The sequence below is a fragment of the Mastigoproctus giganteus genome, chromosome 7 (genome assembly GCF_048544385.1).
Source record: "Mastigoproctus giganteus isolate SK-2022 chromosome 7, ASM4854438v1, whole genome shotgun sequence".
NCBI classification, from domain to species: Eukaryota; Metazoa; Arthropoda; class Arachnida; order Uropygi; family Thelyphonidae; genus Mastigoproctus; species Mastigoproctus giganteus.
Window position 1 is genome coordinate 117340287 of NC_143581.1, and position 15182 is coordinate 117355468.

Genomic DNA, 15182 nt, shown 5'->3' on the forward strand with positions numbered 1-15182 from the left:
AGCATTCTGGCCTCTTGCCAAAGTTATTGGCCGCACCTTTTGCCCATCTCTGCTCCCACCTCTGTCCAAACCAGATGGTTCTGTTGTCACTTCAGCCAAGGATAATGCTCACCTGCTAGCATCCCATTTTTCTTCCAACTCATGTATTACCGATCTTGGTAAAACACCTCCCTCCATTCCCAACATGCTCCATTCGATGCCTCCTGTGGTCTTACGTCAAAAGATGTGAGAAGGAATTTGACGAATCTTGATGCTAAGAAAGCTCCAGGTCCCGATGGTATTTCTCCACTTGTTCTCAAAATCTGTGCTCCTGAACTTACTCCTATTCTTTGCTGCCTTTTTTCACTTTCTTATTCCAAAGGTGTTTTTCCTTCTGCTTGGAAATTTGGTGCCTCCAAAACCTCTCACGGGCTTCTAGATTCCATTCAGAAGAGGGCAGTTAGGCTAATTAATGACTCATCTCTTACAGATTCTCTCCACTCGCTGTCTCATAGATATACTACTTCTGCTGCATTCCCTTTCTACAGATACTTCCATGGCCACTGTTCTTCTGAATTGGCTTCTATCCTGCTCTCTCTTCAGAAACAGTCCATCCATGTTGTGCCACCAGCCAACATCCATTTACCGTCCAACTTCAAACTCACAGAACCAACCTTTCATCTTCCTCGTTTATTCATTCCACTGCCGTTTTCTGGAACAATCTTCCTTCTTATGTATTTCCTGAAAATTCCAGCCTACAGAAGTTCAAGTCTCATGTCAACAAATATCTTCCCTTGTCTTCTCAACCTCCAACCCAAGCACGGCAGTAATACCTCTCGTGTTTGAAGTTTCCATAAAAGAAACAAAATTACGATTTTTCACGGAACACTTGTACACATCTCAGAAATTATGGGATACCTACCTAGTAACAGGCAGGTCCAACCTTTGCCTGGGTAAGGATGGTCACACTGCGAGACATTTAGTCAAATTGTTCATGAAAGCATTCCACACGTATTTCCATCCATGCTTGCTGCAATGTTGTCCATAATTCCATTGCATTCCTGGGTGGAGATCCAAAGCCCGAACAGACCATTCCAGTGCATCCCACAGATTCTCCACAGGGTTAATTTCTGGTGAATATGGAGGCCATTTCATGGTGCTAAAATCTGAAGAATGCTCTTCGAACCATGTTCTAGTCACCATGGCTCTGTGGGGAGACGCATTGTCCTGCTGGAAGTCCATTGCCATGTGGGTGCACAATGACCATGACTGGATGCAGATGGTCTGCAAGGATGGACACGTAACCTGAACCATATAGAGATGCGTCTAGACCAGTGTTTCTCAATCTTTTTACTCTCGTGGCACATTTTCCAAAGAAGAAAAATTTCGCGGCACACCTACGTAGTCATAGAAGAAGAAGAAATTTCTAAATTTCGCGGCACACTTGGAAAATTTTGCGGCACACTAATGTGACGCGGCACACCCTTTGAGAAACACTGGTCTAGACCATAGGTTCCCAAAGTGGGCGCTGAAGTCTTCTGGGGGGGGGGCATTCAGGTGGTCCAGGGGTCGGAGGCTCCTTATTCGTATTTTTATCTCCTCAGGTCCAGCGTACCCAATTCAAAGGTCAACTAATAAATTCTATAACTTTTACTCTATGGACATAGTGGAAATTCGCTATAGGTGAAGCCAGAACTGTTTTCTTCAATTTCCCCTCTTCAGTTTTCAAAACCTTCTATTGGATTTCACGCAAATGACAAAAACGTGACATCGTGTGTATATTTTTAGGCCTTTTTCTGTTATTTTTCTAAACCCACCCTAATTAGCCTAGGGCCTTTGAAACGCAACAACGCGAGCTACTGTGAGTTGTCATAAAGAAGCGATAAAGCGAAACAGTTGCAACAACTGTTTTTAAAAGGTGAACAGATCGTATTTCCTTTCTTCAATGTGTATTGCTCCTGCGAACATAAAATCAAGGAAATTCATCTTTTAGAAACAAGAAAAACTGGCGTAAAACTGATAACACTGCAATGCGCATGTGATAAAAAAAAATTTGCTTTATTGTAATTGTTTTTAGTAAACAATATCGGAACAGCAGTTTCCTGGGTTTGATCTTCTAACGAAATTTTGAGAAAATATTTCTATTTGTAGCTGCGTTATAAACTTCGAAAACTGGTGTGCAAAAGAAGAAAAAAAAAAAAAAAAGGATTATCCGCTATGAATAATGGGCTGTTTCTTGAAATGTGTATTCTTCACAAAACTGCAATATTTTCTAACAGTACAAAGCTAACAGATTGTGACTAACTGCGGCCGAAAAAGTATTCTTACAAGATATTTGTTTGTTACGCTTTGATGTCATCGCAAAGGGAGAAATTCTGTTTTAGTACAGAAGCCGAATAAATTCACTATCCACAGTCATAATGCTGTTCTGAACTACAATAAACAGATAAACTCCACTGAAAAATTGATTTTTTCCCCATCACTTTTCTTGTTTTGCTGTGGTTTATAGCGAGCAATTTCACACAATCAAGTCTGTGACTTGATTGTGTGAAATGCGGTTTCTTGCATTCTTTCTCTCTATTTCGGGATCTCTGACCGTGTGGTCATCCTGGAGTATGAACAGAAAATTTGTTAGTCTGAATGCTGCCCACCAATGGCACTAATTATCAACTCTTTTACTGTACTTCTAATTTTCAATATGTGCAGATAATCGACCTGGGCAAAATTCGAAAGTGCTACTTCAATTAGGAGCAAAAACCGTTTGCCCCAACATAACGAATTACTTTAGGTACAATAAAGGACGACTACTGATGGTTTTACTGACTGGAAGGAAGTGTCTACAATAAAACATCTGTACAAGGCAGTCAAAGGAAAGTAACCGTAGTCATTTGTATTCAAGGACAAGCTATACAGCGATGTTTGAAATGTATAATGCAGTTCACTGGCTAATATTTCCAGGGGGATTATTGCAAAATATTGTTCCGAAAAACAATTACAATAAAGCAAAGAGGGATTTTTATCGAATGCACACGGACAAAAATCGGACTAATCTGAACTTAGGCATCCTACGATGAAGCTGACTTATTAGAACTTTAGCATCCGTTGTGAAACTGAATGCAATAAAGAAATACTTTCGAATCCGCAATGAAACTGACTTATTAGAACTTCAGCATCTGTGATGAAAGTTACAACTGTGGACCTTTGACAATCTCCAGGCCTTCCTCCCACCAAAAGAGTATTTTTATTTCTTTCGCTCTGTCTCTTTCCCTTAGGGTCGGACTAGAAAGGGTGAACTCCATCCCCTAAGGAGTTTTTTCCCCTCAAATGAATGAAAGGAAGTGGAAATTTCAGGAAAATGAACCCCGTTTTCCTTCATTCGGCAAACAGCAGCTCTGTCAGCACAAGAGAAGTCAAATTACATTTGCAGCTCAGATTGGAATTCAAGCAAGCAAACGTATGACACTTTATGGTGAATTTTTCGGGCGTGTGTGTGTGATAATGAAAATTCAATTTTCCCCTCAAATTTTTTGATGGTATCAAATGTATATAAAACAATCCATTACTTGTAGCATATATATATATATATATATATATATTTTTTTTTTTCATTTGTACACCAGGTGAGATGCATGTGAAGTTCCTTTGACATCAGTTTTCGAAGTTTATAACGCAGCTATGAATAGAAATATTTTGTTAAACGTTCGATTTAGTCTTCTAAAAACAATTACAATAAGTGAACTTTGTTTTTATGAAATGCGCATTGTGGTGATCAGTTTTACAACAGTTTTTCCCCCCCTTCTGTTTCCAGTATGGCTTCCAACAGATGAATTTCCTTCATTTTTTGTTAGTAGTTACAATAAATACTGAAGAAAGCAAAGAAGATATTTTTGTTTTTCAAAACCAATTCATTGCAATTCTTTCGTACAACAATTACAAAAAGCAGTGAAGGCAAAATGGTGTGATAGAGCGACAATGCAAAATACTGTACGCAAGTAATGATGCTCAACTGTTTGTTTTCCACGAAAATTGTTTACAGTTTTATTTTCTCCTTGGATCACCTTGGTAACGCTAATGACGTAAGTTTGACCAGTCAATTATATCTCCACATCTGTTGATTCGTTTGAGACAGATTAGGTGCGAATTTTAAACTAATGCCGTAGCGCGTTTCATCTTCAAAGCTTCCAAGGCCGTTTTGCCGACGTAATAATTCATAAATTGATCTGTGATCTTGTAAGATCCATTCTTACAAATATTATGTTAATAAAATTTTACCAATTTTTTTGGAAAATATCTAATGTTTCAAACAGACAAACACTGAGCAGAATTTGCTTGCACTGTGTACATTTTATTAGGGACCAGATTAGCGTGGCAGCAGGAGGGACGCCGACCGTTAGGTAGTACGATGGGAAGGCCAGTTTTGATGCGGATCTTGTTTACAGAATGTAGGGCTGTACCGAACTTATGGCAGCAGGGGACAAAAGAACGCCCACACTCTAGAACGGTTTTGGACTCCATCCAAAGGGAAGACCTCAGATCAGAGAGTACACTGTGTTCGAGTGATAAACAAAGTACAAACGGGCCGACACGACAGGTACTCTCAATAATTTCAAGGGCGGTAACTTGAAATAGAGCGTGACGGAAGAGGTAAATGGAATGGTCACCCCAAGGGTAGTTCTTGAGATTGCTTAGCGCCCGGATGTTCTCGACACAAAGAAGGAAGATCGACCTATCAGACGCGGGTCGGGACGACATAGAAAAAAAAAGAGCGAATGAAATTAAGGAGAGATGGAGGACTACCAAATGATTGGACAAAAAATAAGGAAGGGAGTTTGAAACAAAAAGGTGATGCAGAGAGGAGAGGAGAACCCAAGAAAAACAGAGTCCCAAAAACTGAAAGGAAAGAATCCGGAGGAGAATCTCGGGGAGAGGCACGTGAGAGTAGCGGAAAGAAATTTTGGGAGTGTGGGAAACGCGTACAAAAAGTCCAACTATGATAGTTTAGTTAGTGGGTAAAGGTAGTAGCGAAAGGCAGTATGATCAGCGTAAGGAAGGCCGTTCGAGTTTTCCACGGAGAGTTAAAAGGCAACAGTCCTGGAGAAAGATTCTAGAACGCAGTAGGAATGTCTAAGTGTTGAGTTGGGCGCACACTTAGCTAGTCTGCGGAGGCCGAGCTCAGAGAGGAAATCGTGGAGGAAGACCTGAAGGATCGGAAACTCACCCAAGTGGTAGGAAAAGATAGCAAGTAAGTTTGTTTAACAAATATATTAACAGAAACGATGTTACAAAGAAATAGACGAGAAAGGAATAATGCAGAGGACAGTCAATAAAGAACTGTAGTTAGTGGCACTTTTATCGTTAGTGATAGATATTAAAATTAATAAAGAGAGAGAGAGAGAGAGTGTGTGTACGTTACTATTCTGTGATTAGAGGTATTGGTTAGAAGCTTAATGAAATGTGTTAGAAGTAAATGAGTTGATATCATGAATTGTCTAATTGCTATTAACGGAGTGAATTGTATTCAGTAGATATTTCCTCCAGAGTATGTAAGAGAGAGTGAAAAATTATTGGAGTTATTCAGTGTATGTTGGAAAGAATATATATAATAAATATATGTGAGAATAAATCATCATCATTTATTTGCCCCCCGACAATTGTCGAGTAAGAGAATAAGTAAATCATTCTTCATTCCCCCCCCCCCCCCAACTGTACATTTTTGCTGTTTAGGAATAAGTTTCATTATTTTTTGTGTGCTTTGCCAACTTTTGTTTTTTGTTTTGTTTTGGTTTTATTGGCGCATTAGCTACTAAGGCTATAATGCGCCAAGACCATGTCATTTATAAAAAAATTTAAACTTTCAGTGACCTAATTATTTAGGTCACTATGTCAACAGTAGTATAAGAAAAAGTATAAGAAAAAAGTAAACTTTATAAACGAGTAAAAATATTTATTGATTTTAAAAATCTAAAAATAGCAGACACATTGTCATTGTCGGATAAGATCTGACTGAGTGTATACGGCTCAGTCAGATGATTAAAAGCAGTGAAACGGATATTACTAAAATCTGGACAATCAATTAAAATGTGTCTTATAGTTAAAATTGTACCACAAAACACACACATAGGAGGGTCACCAGCCCTCAGCAAAAACGAATGAGATAAATGACTGTGTCCTATGCAGGTCCGGGCAAGAACAACTTCCTCCTTACGATTCCTGCGCAGACTAGACTGCCACGGTTCAATTACAGGCTTTATACAATATAGTTTATTTCCAGTCTGTCTATTCCACGAGTCCTGCCATTGGGAATGTATCTTTTGATGTATTATTTGCCTGTAGTCTGTATAGGGGACTGACAGGCATTGGTTATTATTGGGAATTGCTGATTTGGCTGCGGCGTCAGCCAAATCATTTCCCCTAATCCCAATGTGGCTGGGAATCCAGCAGAAGTGGATATCATATTCACGTCCAAGGAGGAAGTGAATCTTCTGCTGAATACTAGACAGAACTGGATGAGGATTATACCTCACAGATATTAAAGCCTGTAACACACTGAGAGAATCGGAATATAAAATGAACCGTTGGTATTGGCATTCACTAATGTGATCCAAGGCTAACTCTATAGCATGCAGCTCTGCAGTAAATATACTGCATTCAGAGGGAATCTGCTCCGATGTAGTGCTGTCTGTAAAGACAGCGGCAGATCCCACATATGAGTCCAACTTCGAACCGTCTGTGTAGACTGGCGCGAAGTCAGAATGTTCAGCTCGGTGTGCTGAATAAAGCTGCAGGTAGACCGATGATGGAGTGTCCGACTTTCCCCAATTTCTAAGGGACAAATCGCATGCCGGGACACGAGCATGCCAGGGTGGAAAGGGTTGCTTTGGTGTTTGGGCAACCTTGTCTACCTTGATATTAAGTTCTTTGAGTAGCTCTTGGAGACGAATACCAAAAGGACGATTGGCAGTCTTACGGGTATTGTATAAATTTTCCCATCGTGGCTCAAAAACGGATGGCCACGTTGGATGGTCTGGCAGGGATTTCAGTTTTAAAGCGTACTTTAAAGACAACTGCTTACGTCGAAGCGATAATGGTGGTTCGTTTGCTTCGACGTATAAGCTCTGGACAGGAGATGTTCGAAATGCTCCAGTAGCGATACGTAGAGCCTGATGATGGACAGGGTCCAGCCATCGAAGGGCACTGTCTTTGGCTAAAGAATATACTTGGGACCCATAATGTAATTTGGATCTCACAAGTGCACGGTAAAGCCGTAGGAGGGTGCATCGGTCTGCACCCCAAGATAAAGAGCAGAGCGAGCGGAGCATACTGAGGCCTCTTGTGCACTTTGTGCGGAGTTGACGAATATGATCCAAAAAGGTCAGTTTTTTTTATCAAATATGAGTCCCAAGAATTTTGTGTTCGCTGCTACTGGAATAGCATTTTGTCCGAGCCTTAATTCAGGTTCAGGATGAAGATTACGCTTGCGACAAAAGTGTACGCAAACGGTCTTCTCCGGCGAGAACCTGAAGCCATTAGCAAGTGCCCAGGAATTCAGACTATCAATGGCTTTCTGCAGTTGTCTTTCAATAACCCTCATGTTGCACGACTGACAAAAAATGCTAAAGTCATCAACATAGAGGGCACTGTTTACAGTTGGAGGAAGTTGTTCTGTGATGGAATTTATTTTGATGGCAAAAAGCGTGACACTTAATACGGATCCTTGTGGTACTCCCTCCTCTTGGCTAAAAGAGCGAGAGAGTGAGGATCCCACACGAACTTGGAACGATCGATTAGCTAAAAAGTTTTGGATAAAACAGGGGAGATGTCCTCTTAGGCCTAGGCTATGTAAATCTTTTAAAATGCCAAATCTCCAAGTTGTGTCGTACGCTTTCTCCATGTAAAAGAACACCGACACCAAGTGTTCGCATTTTAGGAAAGCATCCCGGATGGATGCTTCCAATCTAATAAGATGGTCCAAAGTGGACCGGTTCCTTCGGAAGCCGCACTGGATGTTGGAGAGAAGGTCGTTTGATTCTAGATACCATATTAAACGAGAACTGACCATTCTCTCCAGGATTTTGCACAGACAGCTAGTCAGAGCAATAGGACGATAATTGGTGGTGACTTTTGGATCCTTTCCTGGTTTAGGAAAGGCAAGAACGATTGCCTTTCGCCAGGAGTCCGGAAACTGCCCTTCAGTAAAGATTCTGTTATACAGAAGGAGCAGACAATCCATAGATTTTGGTGAAAGATGTTTAATCATTTCAAAATGGATGCCATCTGGTCCAACAGCACTTGCTTTGGAAAGAGTGAGGGCTCTTTTCAGTTCCTCTATAGTGAATGCCCCGTTGTAGGGATAGAGGCCCTTGGTCTTAAAATTAAGTGCTTGTTTTTCTAGTTTATGTTTCAAGACCAGGAACTCTGGGGAATACGAAGATGTTGCGGAGATGTTAGAGAATGTTTCCCCAAGAGCATTGGCTATTGCAGTTGAATCTGCAATAGCGCATCCATTATAATCTAGGATTGAAGAAGGGTGGGAAGAAGAATATATTTTCCCTTCATTTTCCGGATTTTATCCCAGACTACCTTAGAGTTGGTAGACTGGTTAATAGATGATGTAAAACGGATCCACGATTCCTTTTGACTCTGACGACGGATGTAGCGTGCTTTGGCTCGTGCAAGTTTGAAGGCTATAAGGTTGTTCGTGGTAGGATATCGGCGAAATATCCCCCACGCTTTGTTTTGAGCCTTTTTTGCTGCTGTGCATTTGTATTCCACCAAGGTTTGGGAAATGGTAGAAACAGGGCAGATGTTTTTGGAATAGCATTCGCAGTTGCTTGGACAATATTTTCTGTGATGTACTTAACTGCATCATTGATAGGCTCTTGACTGACTGTGCTAAGATCAAAATTTGCCTGATGTTGGTAGGCAGTCCAGTCAGCCTGATCAATCTTCCACCGTGGTAACCTCAAGGGAAGACATGGTCTCCCGCTGTGTAACGAAGTTATCACAGGGAAGTGATCACTTCCGTATGGATTCTCACTTCCCAGGTGAGTGAAGGGAGTAGAGCAGGGGAGCAGATAGAGAGATCAATGGCAGAAAAAGTACGGGCAAGCATGTGGAAGAAGATGTTTGTTCCAGTATTTAGAAGGGAAAGATCATTGTCATTGAGCATACGCTCTATGACACTTCCCCTTCCGTTGATGTTAGCACTACCCCACAGGGTGTTATGTCCGTTAAAATCCCCGAGAAGTAAGAAAGGGGGAGGCAGCTGCATTAGAAGATCATCAAGGTCTGCCTGGGAGATGTCAGTCCCAGGTGGCAAATAAATGGAGCACACAGTTAATAAAAATCCCACTGAAAGGCGCATTGCAACAACCTCTATGCTGGTTGTAATTAGCAAGGGCTGCACTGGGGTCTGGTTACTCACAAGGATAGCCACTCCCCCACGTACAGAGCCATCCGCGATTCTATCCTTTCGAAAAACTGTGATGTTGTGCATGGTGGGATCATCATTTGCCTTTAGATATGTCTCCTGCAAGCAAAAGCAAACTGGCTCGTGCTTTTGCAGGAGGGCCTTGATGTCATCAATGTTTCGCCGGAATCCACGACAATTCCATTGTAGGAATTTAGCCATTATTTTGGCTTGGTGGGTCCATCAGGCGGCTTCCGAGGTGCTGAGGGCTTACTTTTATCAGTCTTGGTTTTGTCTTTTTTGGGGAAGAATGGACGCTGTCCCATGTCCATTTCCTCCTCCGCAAAGAGTTCCAAGACTGAATCTTCGGGTACCTCCTTCTGCTCGACATCCATCTTTTCTTGGATACTAGGGGGGGACTTCCCATTTCTTATTCTTTTCTTTCGTAATTATCTTTGTTGCTTGTGGAGCATTAGGAGGTACCGATATAGGAGTGGCAGCTGATTGGTCCTTTTGTGCAGGTTTTTGAAAGCTTAAGAGATACCGCGCAATGGGAGTGAAAGATTCCTTTGGAGGAATGGTCATGTCTGTCTGAGTTCCGACGGAACAGCTCCCTGCTACCTTCTGGGCGTAGGTAGGTTTCTTGATATTCAGGGGTTTGACCGATTTCCTTGCCTCCTGGTATGATATATTTAGCTCTGCCTTCAGCCGTTGAATTTCTTTTTCTTCTTTTCACATCTGGCATGCTCGTCAGTAGGCCGGGTGTTCGCCTTCACAGTTAATACAGGTGGGTTTTGCGGCTGAACATGCTGTTGTTTCGTGGTCCTTTGCACCGCATCGAGCACATGCAAGGACTCCACGGCAGGCCATTTGAGAATGTCCATACTTCTGGCATTTAAAACACCGTAAAGGGTTCGGAACGAACGGACGCACTGAACAGTTGATGTATCCAGCTTTAATCTCGTCAGGAGGTTTAGGAGAGTTAAATGTCAGGATAACGCTCCTGGTTTTCACAATTTTTCCATCCCTTCGCGCAGTAATTCTCTTGACGGCAATAACTCCCTGGGGTTTTAATTTGGAGCAGATTTCCTCCTCGGTTACGTCGAGAAGGTCCCACTCCGAAATGACACCACTCGATGAATTGAGGGTTCTGTGTGGTGTCACTGTTATGGGTATTCCTCCGATTGATGTTGTTCGGAGTAGATGTTCAGATTGCCTGTCATTTTTAGTTTCAATTAAGAGGTCTCCAGAACGGAGCCTCTTAACTGATTTGGGAGAACCTGCTAACCCATCTAACCCTTTTTGAATAAAAAAGGGCGACATTTTACCAATCGGTGTCTCATTGGTAGAATGCATGATTAAGAACCGTGGGACTGGCCCTGATGGTACTTCGGTTCGCTGCCTTTTTTTAGCAATACTGTTATCTGTATCTGCATCAATGTTTTCTGATAGGGATCGGGTTGGGGGCCCCTGAAGAAGTAAGTTTATCAGGATTCATGAAGTTTTTTATAAGGTTCAGTGCTCGGGCTCCCCACCCATCACGGAGCCCAAACGGATGCCCACTACCCGGCATGCAATAAATGCGCTCGGGAGTGGGACGCCAGGGCTACCCAGACACTATACCCGCACCGCCGCCAGCCTGAATCCTGTCCCTCGGACCATGAGGGTAGGGGCGTGGCACTGACATGGTTGACCCTACCCGGGCCTTCCAGGACCACCCATCTTGTCGAAGCAGGGGCCAAAGTGGTGTATTGAAGCTGGGCCCCTCAACCACCAGGATCCCCCTTTCCAAATTTCACGGGTCGCAGCGCACGGCAAACACATCGGATTCCATTGATGTAAGCCTGGAACCTAGGCTGTGGGCGTTTGATCGCAGTGATGCTAGTCTGGAAGTCCAGCAGCGTCACAGGGAGGTCCCCTCACCACGTACAAGTGTCCACGTCGAGGGGGCTTTGCCAACAATTATCAGTCGAAACTGTGATAGATAGGTGGAGTCATACAAAGTGTAAATTAAATCTTTTATTTTGTGAATATTGTTGCAAATTTTATTACTTCATTATGTCTGAAACTAAGAAGGAATGTCGACAGTACAGTATTGAGTATTTGAAATATGGCTTTATTCAGTCTCCTACGAACCAATTATTACCTATGTGCTTGATTTGCCAAAAAGTATTTTCAAATGAAGCCTTCTAGGCTACATGAGCATTTGACTAAAATGCATGCTGACGAAAAGGATAAAGATTTGTCCTATTTTCAAGTACTAAAATAAAAATATTTTAAACGTCCAACTATATCAAAACTTTTTGCATCGTCCACTAAACAAGATAATGACGGATTACAAGCTTCTTATAATATTCCATTATTAATGGCAAAAGCGGGAAAACCACACACAATTGGTGAGGAATTAATCTTGCCGGCAGTAAAAGAAGTAATAAACACTGTGCTTCATAAGCCAGCGTCAGATATCATCAGGAAAATTCCTTTGAGCAATAATTCAGTGCAAAGAAGAATCGATGAAATGGCTGAAGACGTTGAAATCATTGTGCGATTTGAAGACATGCCAATTTTCCATTCAACTCGATGAATCAACTCTCCCAAATAATGAAGCACTACTCTTATCATACGTACGATTCATAAAAGAAGAAAACGATTGTCGAGAATTATTATTCGCTAAAAATTTGGAAGTGGATACAAAGGGAGAATCAATATTTAATACCATGAATAAGTTTTTTTGAGAGAAAGGCATTCCTATTTGTAATATTTTGTCTGTTGCTACTGATGGTACTCCAGCAATGACAGGGTGCCACAAGGGTTTCATAGCGCATTTGAAACAAGCAGTCCAAATCTACTCGCTATACATTGTGTTCTTCATCGTCAACATTTGGTTGCGAAGAATTTAAGTGAACGACTGCATTTTTTTTTTTTTTTTTTAAGAGAACCCCAAACACGAGAGGTATTAGAACCTATGGTACTTAGTACCGTGCTTGGGTTGGAGGTTGAGAAGACGAAAGAAGATATTTGTTGACATTAGACTTGAACTTCTGCAGATTGTAATTTTCAGGAAATACGTATGAAGGAAGGTTGTTCCAGAAAACGGCAGTTGAATGAATAAACGAGGAAGTTGAAAATTTGGTTCTGTGAGTTTGAACTTGGACTGTAAATGGATGTTGACTGGTGGCGGCACATGTTCGGACTGTTTTAAAAGATAGAGCAGGAATTATAGAAGCCAATTCAGAAGAACAGTGCCCGTGGAAGTATCTGTAGAGGAGGCATGCAGCAGAAACAGTACGTCTATGAGAAAGCGAGTGGAGAGACTCTGTTAGAGATGAATCATTAATTAACCTAACTGCCCTCTTCTGAATGGAATCAAGAAGCCTGAGAGAGGTTTTGGGAGCACCACCCAAGATGTGGGAACAATATTCCATGGCAGGGCGGATTTGCGATTTATACAGAGTGAGCAGCTGTTTGGAAGAAAAGTAACGGCAAGAGCGAAAGAGAAAGCCAAGTTTTTTAGATGCGGAGGAAGCAATATTTGTAATGTGCTTGTGCCAAGAGAGATTAGAAGTCAGGGTAATCCCCAAAAGAGATATATCATTTTGCCTAGAAATCGTAGTGTCACTAAAGATAAGCATAGGAGCAGAAGAATCCTTTTTGCGAGATATAAGACAAGACTGACTTTTAGAAGGGTTGAAATCAACTAAGTTGTCTTTGCCCCACTGGAGAATTACCTGAAGATCGGCATTTAAGGAATTGACAGCAGATTTTCGAGAACTTGAAGCAGATTGAGCAGGACAAGGTTTCTCAAAATGGAAAGTTGAATGCAATGTGCTATCATCGGCAAAACTATGGATAGGATTTCCAGTCAATGGAAGAAGGTCATTGATATACAAGAGGAAAAGAGTGGGGGAAAGAACTGAACCTTGGGGGACACCGGCATTAGTGGAGAAGTTAGAAGACAGAGAGCCATCTACCATCACCCTCAGTGAGCGATCAGAGAGAAAACTGGATAACCAATTACTAAAATCAGTTGGCAACCCATAAGATGGAAGCTTGTTTAGAAGACCTTTATGCCAAACACGATGAAAAGCCTTTGAGATGTCAAGAGCAACTATTTGTGTTTCACCGAACCTTTCCATTGATTTAATCCATAAATGGGTAACATAAGCCAGAATATCACCAGTGGATCGACACTGACGGAATCCATACTGGCGATCGTTGATCAGACGCAAGGTTTCTAGGTAGTTTAAGAGTTGGCGGTTAATTGATTTCTCCATTACTTTAGAAAGAGTAGAAGTAATTGCAATGGGACGATAATTGGATGGGAGGGATTTGTCACCCTTTTTAGGAACTGGCTGGATATGAGCAAATTTCCAAGCAGAAGGAAAAACACCTTTGGAATAAGAAAGTGAAAAAAGGCGACAAAGAATAGGAGTAAGTTCAGGAGCACAGGTTTTGAGAACAAGTGGAGAAATACCATCAGGACCTGGAGCTTTCTTAGCATCAAGATTCATCAAAATCCTTCTGATATCCTTTTGACGGAAGACCACAGAAGGCATTGAATGGAGCTTGTTAGGAATGGTGGGAGGTGTTTTACCAAGATCATTAATACATGAGCTGGAAGAAAAATGGGATGTCAGCAGGTCAGCTTTATCCTTGGCTGAAGTGACAACAGAACCATCTGTTTTGGACAGAGGTGGGAGCAGAGATGGGGAAAAGTTGCGGCCAACAGCTTTGGCAAGAGACCAGAATGCTCGGCTACCATTAGGGCAAGAAGCAAGTTTTCTACTCTTAGCCTATTCAAACTCTAGTTTGGACTGATTAATAACTGCTTTACAATTGTTGCGAGCTTTGGTGTAGGCAGAAAATGAAACTGGAGAATTAGAAACAAGCCAATTACGATATGCAACATTCTTCTCTTGGACAGCCTTAGCACATTTGTTGGAGAACCAAGGTTTAGATAAAGGACGAGATTTTAAAGTGGAGTGTGGGATAAAAGATTCCATTACTGCAAGAATAATTTCCCTGACACGATCTGAGCAATCGTTGACATCAGAAGTTTTGAAACAGTAATCAGACCAAGGAAAAGAAGAAAAGAAGTCTCGCAGGTCATCCCATTTTGCATTCTTGTAATGCCAAACATTACGAGGTTGGGAATATGTCGCTTCATTACGTTATTAGAGCAGTCAACAAGATTAGAAGCAATTCATTGAGTGACAGATTGTTTAGCCAACTTTGTAGTGAAAACGATGAAGATTTCAATCGTTTGCTGCTTCACACAGAAGTTCGTTGGCTTTCAAAAGGTATTTGTCTGAATCGATTTTACATTTTGTTTGATTCAGTACTAGAGTTTCTAGAAAACAGAGACGACGGATTGCGGGCCAACCTGATTACATCCAAAAATGACATCACTTATTTGGCAGACCTATATAAAATATTTAATGAAGTCAATCTACAATTACAAGATGATGAATGGAATTTAATTAAAACAAAAAACGTTATTGCCGCTTTTGTGCGGAAACTTCTGTTCAAGCGGAATCTAGGCCGAGGGGAATATAGCCACTTTTCAAATTTATCAGCAGTGTCTCTCAAAAAGGGAGATTTACTAACATACTGCCAACACTTGGAGGTTCTCCATGCTGATTTCAATGAGCGATTCTTATGAAGGATATTCTAAACATGAATATACCAAATTGGGTTCTAGATCCTTTGTCACATGTAAACACAGCAGGATCATGAAATTTAGAAGGGGAACTCACAACAAATGAAGAACTAAAAATAAAATTCAAAAGTGGAT

At 41.4% G+C, this 15182-nt stretch overlaps 1 protein-coding gene across 1 annotated transcript in view; it reads right to left on the reverse strand.

The window, feature by feature from the left end:
- Positions 1–15182, reverse strand: part of Su(z)12 (Polycomb protein Su(z)12) — a 953568-nt gene that overhangs the window by 173664 nt on the left and 764722 nt on the right. The window lies entirely within an intron of this gene.